Source organism: Rhinichthys klamathensis, unplaced genomic scaffold, assembly GCF_029890125.1.
Source record: "Rhinichthys klamathensis goyatoka isolate OS25496 unplaced genomic scaffold, OSU_Roscu_1.1 h1tg000170l_1, whole genome shotgun sequence".
Taxonomy (NCBI): domain Eukaryota; kingdom Metazoa; phylum Chordata; class Actinopteri; order Cypriniformes; family Leuciscidae; genus Rhinichthys; species Rhinichthys klamathensis.
The window spans coordinates 351,315-366,060 of NW_026606701.1; the positions used below are offsets into that span (position 1 = coordinate 351,315).

Below are 14,746 nucleotides of genomic sequence, written 5' to 3' on the forward strand. Positions count from 1 at the left end.
GCCGAGTCGAAGTGCTCCCAAGCACTTGCTGTGGTATTCCACCATACATTATAGTTATCCACTTTACACGCTTAGAAAAGCACAACGTTTTATTTTGTGTCACCATTCTTGGTCGAGTTACACTACTCGTGTAACTGTATTTAAATAGGGAAAACTTGGAGGTGTTTGGTCGCTTCTCTGCTTGGATCCTATTGAATGAACTGGGCTAAGATAAGTGCTAACAAAGTTTCACCACAAGACAGAGCGATTTAGTGCACGCACTGAGACGAGAGAGGTATGCATCAACTCGTCTTAGTTAAGGGAATAACATAGTTTAATATGAAAAAAAAACGGTGGAGTATTCCTTTAAAGAATTTTGGCAACCAAACTGTTTTGGTTACCTTTGACTACCATTGTATGCAGGGAAACAAAACACTGAGACATTTCTCAAAATACTGTATATATATTTTTTTGTTTTTCACTGCAATCCAGAAGACATATTTTGAATGACATGAGGGTGTGTAAATGATGTCAGATTTTTATTTTGGGGTGAACTATCCCTTTAAGATTTAAAAAAAAAAAAAAGCTGCTGGGGACTCCAGCCACCATCCAGTACACATCATATGCTGGTAACTTGCAATACAGTTTTTCTTTCAACAGGGTTTCGGGCAAAAATGTGCAATGCATTTCACATGCACATTTGTTTATGTAACCATAATCATTAGAGGACTGTCTCTCTATCTTTTTGTTTCTAGGTCACTGAAACGAAAAATCAAAATGCATCATGCACGCTTACAGACCTAGAATTATATTGGTCTTTATCCATTCAGGCGAAGCACTGTAAAGCGTGTACCAGCTTTATTTTTAACACTTAAATTGCTGAGGCATAGCTACTTCGTCTTCATCAGCACCTGCACACACATATGACACTCTCACACAGTGACACTCTCAGTGTGAAATGGTCAGGGTGATCCTCTGTGCCCCTGCACACAATGAACACTTTGTAATACTGTTGCTATGGCAGCCAACTCTGACTCTCAGATGACTAAATCTGGTTACACTTTATTTCGATAGTCACTTTAGACATTCTACTAACTATAAGTAACTTTTCAACTACATGTCAACTACCTGTCTTTAGAGTATTAGTAGGCTGTAGTAGACTGTCAGTAGACTGGTAGGTAATGGTTAGGTGTTAGGGTTCGGGTTAGGAGAACAAGTTGACTTGTAGTTGCTAAGTTACTTATAGTCAGCAGAATATCTGTTGGGGGACAAAAAAAAACAAAGTGTTAGCAGATATTAAGCAGACAGTCTACTAATACTCTAATGACAGTTAGTTGACATGTAGCTGCTAAGTTACTTATAGTTAGTAGAATGTCTAAAGTGGACTATCGAAATAAAGTGTTACCCTAAATCTTAATATGTCACATTTCAGGTGCACCATGGGAATCATGCACTCCTCTTAATCCTATTTTCCTCCCCTCTTATTGGATTTAATTCACTCAAGCACTTAAAAACAACATGAAATGCCATTTGCTACACATTTTTCTACTGCAATGTGACATTTCCTGGGATATTCAGTGACAAAAATGAAATCTGATTTGACATGTAATTGTTGCATAACTGACATGACTTACTGTTTCCACCAACAAGCGCATAGATTAGAATACTGTCTGCTGCTAAATGTTTCTTAAATCACACGTAAATTAAGACACTCTTTTTTACTTTCTCTGCCATTAGTTTGGTGGTTGAGGGGTGTCACAGCGGTCATGAATTCATGCATACACAAGTACGCAGTGTGTTTATAATAAGACTCAACAGGGCACGTTCAGATGGATTGCAGATGGGTCTTGGGAACACTTTGTCTTCTGGTTGCAATACACACAAAGTCACCCTTTAATTTCTCTCTTGCACTTTTTACGCCTCCCAACTTTTTTCATTTGTTATTGCATCTACTTTGCCTCTACCACCTTTTATGTATTTACTTCAATAAACACATTGAATACACTCGTTTTTTTATTTATTTATTTGGTATTGACTTGTTTGTAAAATAAAAACCTCAAGACAAAAAACAGAACGATTTAAAATGTGAGTAATTATGTGAAAGTAATTAACTGCCTGATAGTTAATGTACCTTGCCCTGATTTCATCAAGTGAATAAATGAATCATTAGCCTTTATAGCACAGCTCAACCTGTATTGTAGTAAAATTGTATTTATTATTTCCCATAAAGTTTGCATTTGGAGGTCCACATTTAATACTAATCATTTTTAAATAATGTACACACATAGGCTACAATAAATGATATTTTCTCAGCCTAAACAAGGGCTCTAAGTGACTTTAATTTTTAATCAGAGCCAATTAGCCTGATTAACGTGATTCTAGTATGCTGTTATTCAGGCTATTCAGTCATAAACAGATATTGTACACACACATACAGTGTACAAGAGGATCAAATTCATGACTCTTAAAGGACTGGTTCAAACGATAACCTCAGACATAGGATAAATGGGCACAAAGCCTCTCCAATATTGTCTTAGCCTTGTTTTGTTGTTGTTGTTAAATATCACATCTATGAATAGTTTATTGTGAATTTTGTTTTATTGATTTAGTCTAGTTAATTTCCTGAAAGGCTGCAGACATGTTTGATATGGTCAAGCTATAAAGGACTGTTGCTCATGTTCACTGGCAACCTGAATCTACCACAACACTAGGCTACAGCAAAAACTATGAACAAATGAAATCAGAAACTGAGGTTTTAATGTAAATAGTAAGTTAAACATTTAAAGGATGTGTGAGTATAAGAGTATTTGTTGGTAATACACAGTGCTGGAGTGCTCAATGTCCCTCGCCAGACACAAATTTCTCATGACTAAATGTGGCTTTCCTTTTATTCTGCTCCTTTGAACAATCAGTGTCTGTGAGAAGGTACAGAACATAAAATCAAAAGCACATGTTCAGCATACACAAAGTATCAGCATTTCTCATGATTGACGGAGTTTACTAATGTCCTGCATTTTGGACTTTTCATTCTGGCTACAGCTCGTACTTTCTAGGCCAGACACTAAACAAAATCAGTCTCAACGTTTGGCTCTTTTATGACATAAAAGATTTAACCTTACAATTCAAAAAAAAAAAAAAAAAAATTGCCTTTAGTTCACCTTATTTGTAAGTGACTTGGTCACATGAACTCTGGTGGGCCTTATAATAACAGAATAACAAACTTTCATATTGATCATACTATTTCTTTCATATAAAGATATGCCAGAAAATACATCACACATAGGCCTACATTGCACTTTCCACTATACACCAGTGTTTCTAAACCTTTGTGACTCAAAGGTTATCGTCCAACACAATTATTGAAGGTCTGCCATTATATTGGTTAAGATACCTTCTTAATTCAGCATTTCTGTAGACAAAGCAGGTCTTTTCCTTTTTTATTGAGTGTTGATATTTAATTAACCCAAGTGATTCCAGATTCAAGTTTCAAAAACTGTATGTGAAACTGACACCAGCTGGTAAGAACTGTGCAGGTAAACCTCACTCCCCTGATCTCAAGAGGCGCACGTGATAGACGTTGGAGGCTACGTCCGTGTTAGGGCGCCTTCCTCCCATAGTGGAAACGCCTGTTCAAATCTTGCTTAATGTGTTTTTAGCATTTTAATTAAGTTACAATTATTCAATTCAATTAAAAACAAAATCTATAAGACATCCTGTGGCCCTATTTGGAAGTTTGCTAAGGCCACATAATGGGCTCCGGACCCCTGCTTGAGACCTGAAATGGAGCATTTTTTTTTATTATTACAAGGTAACATTCAATGTTTTCCAGTTAAGGGAAACTACATTATAAATCCACATTCCCTCATTTGTTGTTGCTTATAGCTTTACCATGTTAGCTTAGGCCAAGTTTGTGGCCTTATCAAACATTCTGCACATACAAATAAGAAAATACAAAAAAGTAAACAAAAAAATCAAACAACATGATGTGATGATGCATTCAGCTCATTTGTAAGGTGCTCTTCTCTACATTAAACTTCTTGACGACCAATATTGAGGTTAAATAGGTATAGGCTCACATCATCTACACTGCAAAGTGTCAAATATCGTCGAAATATTCCAAATGTAAAGAAACCTGGTTCAGACCAGTCTGAAACAAGTCAGTTTAAAGAACAGTATGGCATCTATCCACACACACATCCTGTCTGCCCACAGCTCAACCTCTTCTAGAGCAGGACGAGGTGAAGTGAGTGTTATGTCTGACAGCGATCCCCTGCATGAGATGATTTTTTGTTTTGTCCTCCTGAAAAATGTGAAAGGATCCTACATAATTCAGCTCTTTGTTCCATCGGTGACCTGGAGAAGGTCAAGAAGTTTTTTTTCTCCATTTACAAGCAGACTTCAAAGCGCTTGTGTGTGTGTTTGACAGAGAATATATAAAGCTGTGGGTTGCACTGGATGAAAGTGATCATCATTCATGTGAGAGCAACACAAAGAGACAGATAGAAGGAGAGTGAGCGGGAAAGGAGGAAGTATGTTTCTGTATCAGAGACACTGAGAGAGATTATTTATGTGATAGCCTTTGCTGGTCCAAGCTGGTTTGGTGTTGGTGCAGCCATGTTATTTGCCAGCAAAAAAATTCTTTCTGAATTATCTTTCTGACATGACCATCGATTTCAACCGAATGAGGGCCGAGGCCCTCGAAACCCTAGCGATGGTCCTGCTTTCTGATGAAACTGCTTGACCACATGAGGCTCGCATCCCACATCATCAAAAACAATGGAGGTGAGAGACTGTTTTCAACACTCCTCAGATAGGCCCTACTTGTTATGGCACCCCTTCATGAGTTTTTCACTGCTGCGTTATCCAAACACATCTTGTTATTCCCCTTTGAAAAATGACCAAGTCATTCAGCCTGAAACCCCTTTCCCCAGTAGAGTTCTCTCTGCCAAAAAACATGTAGCTTGCATGAACGTGGCCCATCCTGTCCAATCCTGTACCACATTTTACATCTGGGTCACATCAAGTAACCAGACATGGTCCTGGAAGACAGCCGACTGGCACTTTGTCCAGATCCAATAACAGTCCTGTGTGAGTATGGCCCAACTCTTTAACATCCCCCATCTATGTACAGGCCAAAAATAGAGCAAATGTTCTTGTTTGGGTTTAAATTTCATGACATAGAGGTTGTTTGTTACTCTCAGAGTACATATGTGCACGTGTATTCTTCTGCCAATGCAGATGAAACACTGAGCTAAAATACTCTGACAGACAGGGACGTGCACAGGGGGGTTGCTCAGGTTGCCCGGGCAACTGCCCATATGCCCTTCTCACTCAAGTTGCCCTTCCGAGAAAAAAATTAAATCGTACAATGGATGCAGAATTTCACGTAGGCCTAGATTTAAAAAAAAATCGCAAAGCCTCATTCACTTCCAATCGGGCACCGAAAGTGAAAGTCAGTATGCAGGGCAAACGCTGCACGCGACCGGCGTAGGGCCACGCAAATTACTTAAGGCCACGCCTCCATCTCGTGTCATAGTCATAGCGCGCCGTCAAATGTGTAGCTACAACATCCACGACAAAATGAAGCGAAACTTCACGAAAAGAGGAAGAAGAAAAAAACCATGAGAGTGAATTGCGGGAACAACAATCAGGTAAACTTGTGTTCTCTCCTCTCTAAGTTTGATGTCAGCAAAGTTTGATGTTTTTCGGTCTTGCTAACCTAGCTGGGCAGGCAGTGCATCTGTTGCATCACTTTGTGGCTGACAAAAGTGAGAGTAAAATACAATTATTTATTACGTTTGTTTTTGATAAACGACAAAGTGCAACAGTGTTTGTTTACTGCAGCTCGGAAAACATAACCGCGTCGCGTGTGTTATCATGCGTTAATATGCGCGTTGCCGAAATGAAACTCGCATTTTTCAAGCAGAAATATGTGGAGACCAGACATACTGTACAATACATGCACGTGAATGATGGCACTCCCAATCAAAGTACACATTATACTTTTAAAACAAGACACTGATTATCTAGTCTCAGTGTTAAAAACTCTAAACAACTACACTAATTATGCAAGATAGAAAGCAATGTATTGACAATTTGACATTGATTGACTATTGATTTATAGGCTATATTGAATTTAAAATGTTGATTAGCTGGACATACTGGTCAATATGGATGCACATCCCTCAGTAAATAATAACCATAAATCAAGAATTGCTTCAACTGAAAATTAAAAAATCATACTGATGCCGAAAATGCCCAGGCTGTAGAAAGAACCAAAGTTAATCCCAAAAGCCAAAGCTCAGGGTTATAATTTATTATTTTCTTCTTATTTATGTTTACGTTAATATTCATTTACTTAATAATATTCACTTATTATCTTAACATTCTATAGAAAATACTCTATTCAATAAATATTGTGTGTTTGAACCTCATTCTGTTCTATATTCTTGTACTTATTCTTTGACTGTTTTGTTTAAAGGAGGGAGGATTGTATTGAGAGCACTGAAGTGTCAGGTGTGACTGTGGCAATGGCAAATGGTTTACATAGCTCACGACATCACGGGTCAGGTAGAGGGCCCCTTAGCAGAATTAGGCTTAGGGCCCGAGGGGGAGGTCAGGATCGGCACTGGGTGTAGCAGTCGATTCTGTTCCTTACCGGAATTCCTGTTCCCTTTACGCAATCATATTACAAATCATGCGTAGTTGCCCAGATGAGCAAAAAGCACAATTGAATGTACGGGAAGCCAAAAGGTTAAAACGGATTGTATTTTTTCCGAAATCTAAGCGTTTTTTTAATTGTATTTTTATTAGAAGCGAGTTTTTCCCCATCTGTCAATTCAATCCAGATTATTTATTTAAAAAATAATAATAATAATAATAATTAAAAAACAATAATATGAGGAACTCTTTTTCTCATGTGTATTTTGGTGACATTTAACATATTGTTAATACATTTTGTATACTGTTTACAAAGTTGTATATCATAAACCTGTCATCTTTGACGTTTGCAATCTTAATAAATAATAATAAGACCATAATATGAGGCATTGCGTCGTTTGGACATAAACACGATCAGATAAGACAATTTGTATGGGCAAAATTCAACTGAATATATTCCTTCATATAGCCCGTGAGTTTTGGGGGTAGTGCCCTTTTTTCAGGTCAGAGCAACTGCCCCACAAAATTCCTGTTCACGTCCCTGCTGACAGACTTTCCTTCACTTATTCAGTGGCACCGCAACACTGTGATTCCAGAATGAATGACTCTAATGAGTCAGTTCTTTTTACTGAATCAAATACACACAACTAATCAGTGTAGTTACTGACTTTGGAGGTTTCACCATGACAACAACTTATTGGTCTTTTAAAAAAGTCATTAATTTAGTGATCAAATTTAGCACTCTTATGGAAATATTTTTAGTTATCATTTAAATCTGACTCATTTTCAAATTGTTTGTCATAAATCAACATCTCAAGAAAATGTTTTGGGGTTTCTAATCAAAATATGACTTTCTGTTACAAAACAGGCATTGATTTCATACATGTCCACTGTAGAGGACACCAGGACTTAAATAATGTTTATCAGGCCTTTTGGGAGACACAACAAGTTAATAGGGAAAGAATGGTAGTTATATCAATTCATTCTGTTATATCTTTCATAGTTGAGAATCAACTTTATACAAGGTTTGGTTAACGAAATCCTGAAACCTAAAAATTGATTGGTGAGTGAAAAAAAATCCCATTGTTTTTGCCTATACGTGTCATTTCATGTCTTTTTGTTCACAAGACCTAGCATAACATATTAATGTATGAACATATGAAATAGATAGCATAACATATGAATAATAATATATATTTTTTCAAAAAAGTTATTTTTTCCCAGTTGTTTTTTATGCCCTAAATAATGTAATTACATGAAAAATACTTCTTTATATATATATATGCGATCATCAAACATTAGACAGCATATAAATCAAAACTGCCAAATGTTACCGAATGAAATGTTGACTCAGGAAGAGGTACAGGACTGTGAGCTTTGGGGGTGTTGATGGGCTCGATCTACTCCATCTATCTGTGTTCTTAGTTTTTTGCTCAAAATGTTGCTTTTTTAATGAAACTTATCCACATAAGTGTTGGTAAAAAACAAAATGCATGAAGCTAGAATAGAATTTTTTTTTTAAGCAGAGGGTCTGTTTTTTCTTTCGAAATATTGTATGTTCAGATATTCATACAAAAAAATTCTGGGGGCCAAAAAACTTTTGTGAAGATGATTAAAAATGCTGGCGCTGACTGGCAAAGTTTTTCTAAAACATTGGCAGGGAAAGAGTTCATGTTAGTTTAATGGATTAACGTTTAAGTGTTACCATTTATTCCTTACAAGTACTAAAAGAATTAATAAAGCAAGGAAGCAGAATCCTGGTTCCTCCTGGTAGCGAAGTGCTGAATTGGAAAAATAATTAATATGAGCTGCATTCACAATGTTTAGAAGAACAAAAGCCACAAGGGTTAATAATTATGGCCCAATACTTGATTCAGGCATCTTAATTGTATATGTGTCTATCAAAAATGATTCACAATAGGCCGTAGCAAGCGAAAACCTGCCAATCATAGAACGCTTAAATTGACCCTTTGAACATTCCATATCCTCCTGAGACCCAGAAAAAAAAAGTTTTTTGAATTTAGTTTTTTTCCATGTCATCACACTGTTTAGAGCACAATAAACAAATGGTAAAAAAACACATATATAAAATAATATTTTATTCATAAGTTATGCTATGTCCTCTGTAGTGGACGCCAGGACTAAGTTGTTTAAAAAATAAAATGACATGAAATTATATGTATAGGCAAAAACAATGGGATTTTTTTTCAATCACCAATAAATTTTGGGGTTTCAGGATTTTTTCAACCAAAATTTGTATAAAGATTATTCTCAACTATGTTATGAAAGAAATAATGGAATGAATTGATACACCATTTTACTTTTTGCAATATGTGGGTAAAATGGCCATAAATTAATATTCCCATTCAATGCAATGTATCTATACACTGTATCTAATTTGCACATTAATGTGTTCTTGGAGCAACATTTAATGAAAAAAGAAGTGTAACAATTGGAGTAATTATTGGCAACATTTTAATAATATCATCTAATATTTCATAGGAATATTGATGTATAATTTATCTCCATATTCACTTGTTGTGTCTCCCAGAATGCCTGATAAACATGGTTTTAGTCCTGATGTCCTCTACAGTGGACACGTTTGAAATCAATGCCCTGTTCTGTAACAGAAAGTATTTTTTTTATTTGAAACCCCTTAACATTTTCCTGAGATGTTGTTTTATGAAATACAATTTGAAAAAGTAGTCCAATTTAAATATAATTACAATATATTATCATATTTCCATAAGAATGCTACATTTGATCACTAAATTAATGTCAGACATTTTTAAAGACCAAGGAGAAGTTGTTTTCATGGTGAAACCTCCAAACATTTGGTATCTCTGAAAAGTCCTGAATGTGCTCTTTACAGGACACCCAGGTTGTGTCATGTGACATGTATGATGTCAGAGAAATTCACTAAAATATAATGTCCACTACAGTGGACAAAAGTCTATTCTTGGGTCCCAGGAGGATATACCATAACATCCAACATTTGCCATCTGCCCATCACTAGGCCTCTATGGCAGGAAACACTCATATATTTCCTTGAATTAAAGACGCCTTTCCCTTGTTGTCTACCTGTGCAGAGGCAAGTGTTTGGGTGCTGTGCTCAAGTATATTCCAACGCTGTCTCACGACCAATTCGTACGAATTCGTACGAGTGATTAAAAGGTGGCTAATTCGTACGAATTCATACGACCTCACTCGTACGAATTCGTACGATTTGTCTAAAATCACGTTAGGAAAGTAATTGTTCTCTCCCTTTTCGAAAATCATGTAACATATCCATTACTATAATGTTTGAAATTCAATTTCCTCTTCCACCTGTCTGTTCCTTTCACAATGAAATTCACAATGCAGAAACTGTAACTAAGGACCCAGTTTGTGTAATGAAACCATTAATCACTTCTGTGCCCATACATTTTACTTCGCCCTGAATGTTAGATAACCAAACTACTGTTTCAAGTTTTACTGTTTCAAACTACTGTTTTTAGATTCTGTCTTAATATAATTTTCTATAGTGTCGTCAGTCAGCAGACCTCGCTCTAAACTTACGTCAACACAGAATGAATCATGTAAATGAATTATGTTGCGTTTATAATCAGATTTATTGAGCATTAATGATGTTATGCCTTCTTATTTTCTATAGCTGAGTGTTTTTTTTTATTTCAGGCACTTTTATATCCCAGGAGTTGGTTTTATTAAAACTTACAATACATTTTTTTAAACCTTTTTGTTATATAAAGGGAACCTTTTGTCCTTGGCTTTATCATTTAATTTCGCTACTTTTCAAATGCCAGTTATTTACTGGTATCTTTTTGTTTTAAAATATGAAAATCCATCGTCAAAATATATATTACACTCCTTTTTAATACTTACTATGTGAATATATATATATATATATATATATATATATATATATATATATATATACACATACATACAGTATATACAGTCAACATTTGAAGGGGCTCAAAACCTTTCATCAAAGTTATACATGAATTTTGAACAATACCCGTTCTTGTTTTGTTTTATTTATTTTAACTTTTTTATCCACTTCAAATGTTGACTAATGTATATATACAGTATATATGGCCAAAGTTTTTTGTTATAAAATGAGAAAAATGATATACATATTTTTCAATATCCATATTTTCAAATAAAAATTTTAAAGTGTTTAAAAATATTTGTGCACAGTAAAAAAAAAGTTCCACCTATTACAACTTAAGTTCAGTTGTTGCCTTAAATTAATCAAATTGGTTGTACAAGTCATTTAAACTGAAAATATATTAATCTGACTATTAAAAAATCTTGCAAAAAATGTAATCTTGTACGATTTATATAAAAAAGTTGAAATTGCTTAAATTATTTTGTGGAGTTAATAGCTTATAACACATTTTTATAGTGTATTTATAATTTATCAAATAGTAGTGAAGAAATTAGCCAGGCAAAAGAGTCAGACATTTTATTCCAAAAATGTCATTTCCAGGAAAAAAAATGCCAAATACATAAATATATATTCACCAGTTTAGTATCTTTCTGTGCTGCTGATTTGTAAGCAATTTCTACCTTTTTTAATTGTCTTATTTTCATGCTTGTTTCTTCATATTTGAACTAATTTTAAGTCATCTTGAGGCCCCCTAGTGGGCCCCGGCCCCCTGGTTGAGAACCACTGCTCTAAAACAAGAGTAGGGCACTGCACTGAGGGGAACGACCTATATGGCCATGTGTCAGAGCTCTGTGACAGGCACTTTCCATGTGTGGTAAAAGTAAGCGGTTGTGCTATGCAGCTCTGAGGCCCTTTGTTTGTTAGTTCAGCTAGAGTTCTCAATTTATTTCAGCCCCTTATCAGGTGCTGTAATCACATAAATCCTGTTATTGTAACATCTGCATTCAAACTTACATCATTGTCTATTTCAGTAGTGGTTCAACTGGTGGGTCATGATCCAAAAATGGGTCGCAGGTCTGTTCTGATGGCCACAGACAGCAGGGGAAAACAATGCTAACAATATCCTTTGCTGTAAATCAGGAAGATGCCAATACAAAGGGACACCTTTATTGCAAAAAACAATGAACAGAAAATTAAAGTTAAAGGAAATTATGTCCCAGATTACATTAATTACGTATTTAAGTCCAATGATGCTAAATATGATTTGTGAAGACCACAAACAGGTTTTGAATGGTGCAAATTACTTATGCAAGAAGCATGAAATAAAAAACTCAAATGCAGAAACCAAACATTGATATTTCTGCATATTGTTAAAGCTATGTAATTCATAATAATATTAATAGGTTTTGATTGAATTTTGTTACCTTGCAGAATCACTTGTATTTCAGGACTGTTAATATTTAAGTTGCTAAATTCATTGCAAATTCTGGTAAACATCCTTTGAAATTCAACATTTAATACTCCATTTTGTCATACTTGTATGGAGACAAAAAGTGAGTCACTCTGAAACAGGACTTTATTCACAGCTCCCATCTGGAAGACAAAAGCATCGATAGCTAAACCTCCATCTATTTAAACATTTCCTGCCTAAAGCTGTGCGATTTGTAATAATCCTTTACGATTGTTTGTCACTGTACAAACATGAGTATCACTGTAAGCCATGTCACACTGTGAGATCGGTTATCATTAATGCCATACTGTACAACAGTGAAGACACATTAAAATCAGATGCACACAAGAGTCAGTTTTTCCATCAATCAATGACACATTCTGTGAAAGTGAGCTGCATTACATGCAGGATTGAAATGGTGGTTACAAATAAATCTCTAATGTTAATTTTGGTCATGGCTTGTCTTGAACTACCAAGAGAACTTGATGGTCATCAGAGAAGTTACACTGCAGGACTGAGTCAAATCTTGACCCTGCCAGAGTTTCACAGGGGGTAAAACTTGATCACAATAGGAATTAATCAAGCATGTCAAACTAACAATCTCAGATTTTAGCCTAGGATCAGAGGAATCTTTTAGGATTTGCAAAAATTTGTCTCAGATGGCCAAAATCAGTGTACCCAGTTTAAATTGCTGAAATTTGCAAAGGTTTCTAAGAAAATGCAGACCCAAATACAGATGAATCATGATTCATGACTTGATGATAGAACAAAACACAAAAAGCTAAAGCAAACTTCTCTTTATTGTTTACAAGCTATACATTTCAAAACATTTATACAATATATAAACACATGGTTTACAATAGTAACGCCACCACTCATTTCAGGCATGCTCCAAACACAGTGATAAAATTAGCTCCACTCATACTGCATCATTACTATGAGGAACACGCCACCACAATCACTGAACACAAGTGCCCCAGGAATAAAGCCATCAATGGGATCTGTTGAGAAAGAGGAAAAACCTAATTTCACTTAAATCAAGACAAATCAGATTACACTACTGAATTTAACATTGAATCCTGATATACATGTTTCTTGCGACAGGATCCAGGCACAGAGATGTAACCTCTGACCTAGGTTTTAGCAAGAGTAGCTTACTGTACCCCCCTATTATGGCCACTAGAGACACCGACAGCCTCCAGAGGGCAAAGCAAAGAAGGGAACATTAGTATTTCAGACTGGTTGTATAAATACTCACCGAATGACTGTGGCTCTTCTGTTTTCTGCCTTCGTGATTTATTAGCTGCAAAATAAATGCAGACAGATGAGCAGGTATCTTACCACAAAATTAGCACGACTAACTACTACAAAAATTGTTTCTCCCGACAGGATCCGAAGCAAGGAATATTAAGCCAATACTTCAGGTTTTTGAGAGAATTCCTCTACCCCTCCGTGTTGATCACTCAAGACATGCAGGACTTGAGTGTGCAATAAAAGGGGCTAACAACTAGAAAAACAGGTATATCACTTACCAAAGAATTTTTAGAGAAGGATTCTTCAGCACGAGTGTGGCCTCGGCTCAGGGCCAAACCAATACAGGAGCCTAGACATGAGGATTGAAGAAAAAAGGACATCAATATTATGTTTTAGAGCAGAGCTTCCCTTGAGCAAGATCTGGAATAATAAGAGAAAGATTTTCCCCTTTTGTTTGTCATGGAGGACCTTAACTTAAAAAGTTGAGAAACGCTTCCTTACCGTTATAGTGAACATCATCGAAACTTGCAAGTTTCTCTTCAGTCAGGGGGTTCAGACAGACAAACTATTTAAAGAAAAAAAGCATGCATAATGTTATATGCTTAAGCGGGGAGACAGGCCGCACATTCACCACGTGCGTCCTCAAGCCACACGTGGCCTTCCTGCACATCAACTTAACACTTCCACATTATGATCATGGTTTAATATCAAGATGTACAACATGTTTTATTAAGCCTTTCCTGTTTTTCTGCTAGCTATTTCACTTTTCTGCGCATTTCGATGCTAAATTAACTAATTGTAACTGTTCTAGTAAACCGACTATTTACAGCACAATTTACATGTAAATGTAAAATGAAGCATAACTTAAGACATATATAAGAAAAAAAAGTATTCTAGTACAAAGATCTGTGTGAATGCAGACACTTACCAGCGCCCATGTTGCGTCCGATCCTGAGTGAGCTCTCTGCGAAATGAGCACATGTGACTGCTGCGTGGAATTATGGGACATTTAAAGAGACCGCCTCCAATTCATTTCCGCGATTCAGTTCTTTTAAACGGTCCATGTAAAGACAAAACGATTCCGAGAATAGCTCGGACGAGTCAGTTCGATTGGTGAACAAATCGCTCAGAATGGTTTTGGGAAAAGATCCGACTCAAAAGAACTATAATTCACGAATCAGACATCTCAATCCAGCGGTAAAGTAGCAATGAATGACAGTTAGCAGGGTATATGAGACAGTTTTTAAAACAACAGGGTCATATTCATAAACTATTTCTCGAGAAATTCCCTTTTTATACATTCGCATTTAAACTATTACGCCTGATATGTGTAACTTATGTATCAGTGTATGTGATGTACAAGAGTACCTCATGTTACCGTTTGGAAGAAATTTACAATTCACCTTTAGTTTCTTCATAATTCATTATAGATGTTGAATGTACAGTAAAGTTGTGAACTGTGGGACAACCCGCAGACCCACACTATCTAATCCTAATTCTATTGGCCACAA

At 35.9% G+C, this 14,746-nt stretch overlaps 2 non-coding genes across 2 annotated transcripts; both read right to left on the reverse strand.

Annotated features, from left to right (window-relative positions):
- Positions 1-13,067: 13,067 nt before the first annotated feature.
- LOC130091863 (small nucleolar RNA SNORA26) lies at positions 13,068-13,190 on the reverse strand. Its single transcript, XR_008807869.1, has one exon. It is a non-coding gene; the product is annotated as a small nucleolar RNA SNORA26 (small nucleolar RNA).
- Positions 13,191-13,352: 162 nt separating this feature from the next.
- LOC130091862 (small nucleolar RNA SNORA26) lies at positions 13,353-13,472 on the reverse strand. The gene has a single exon (XR_008807868.1). It is a non-coding gene; the product is annotated as a small nucleolar RNA SNORA26 (small nucleolar RNA).
- Positions 13,473-14,746: the final 1,274 nt, after the last annotated feature.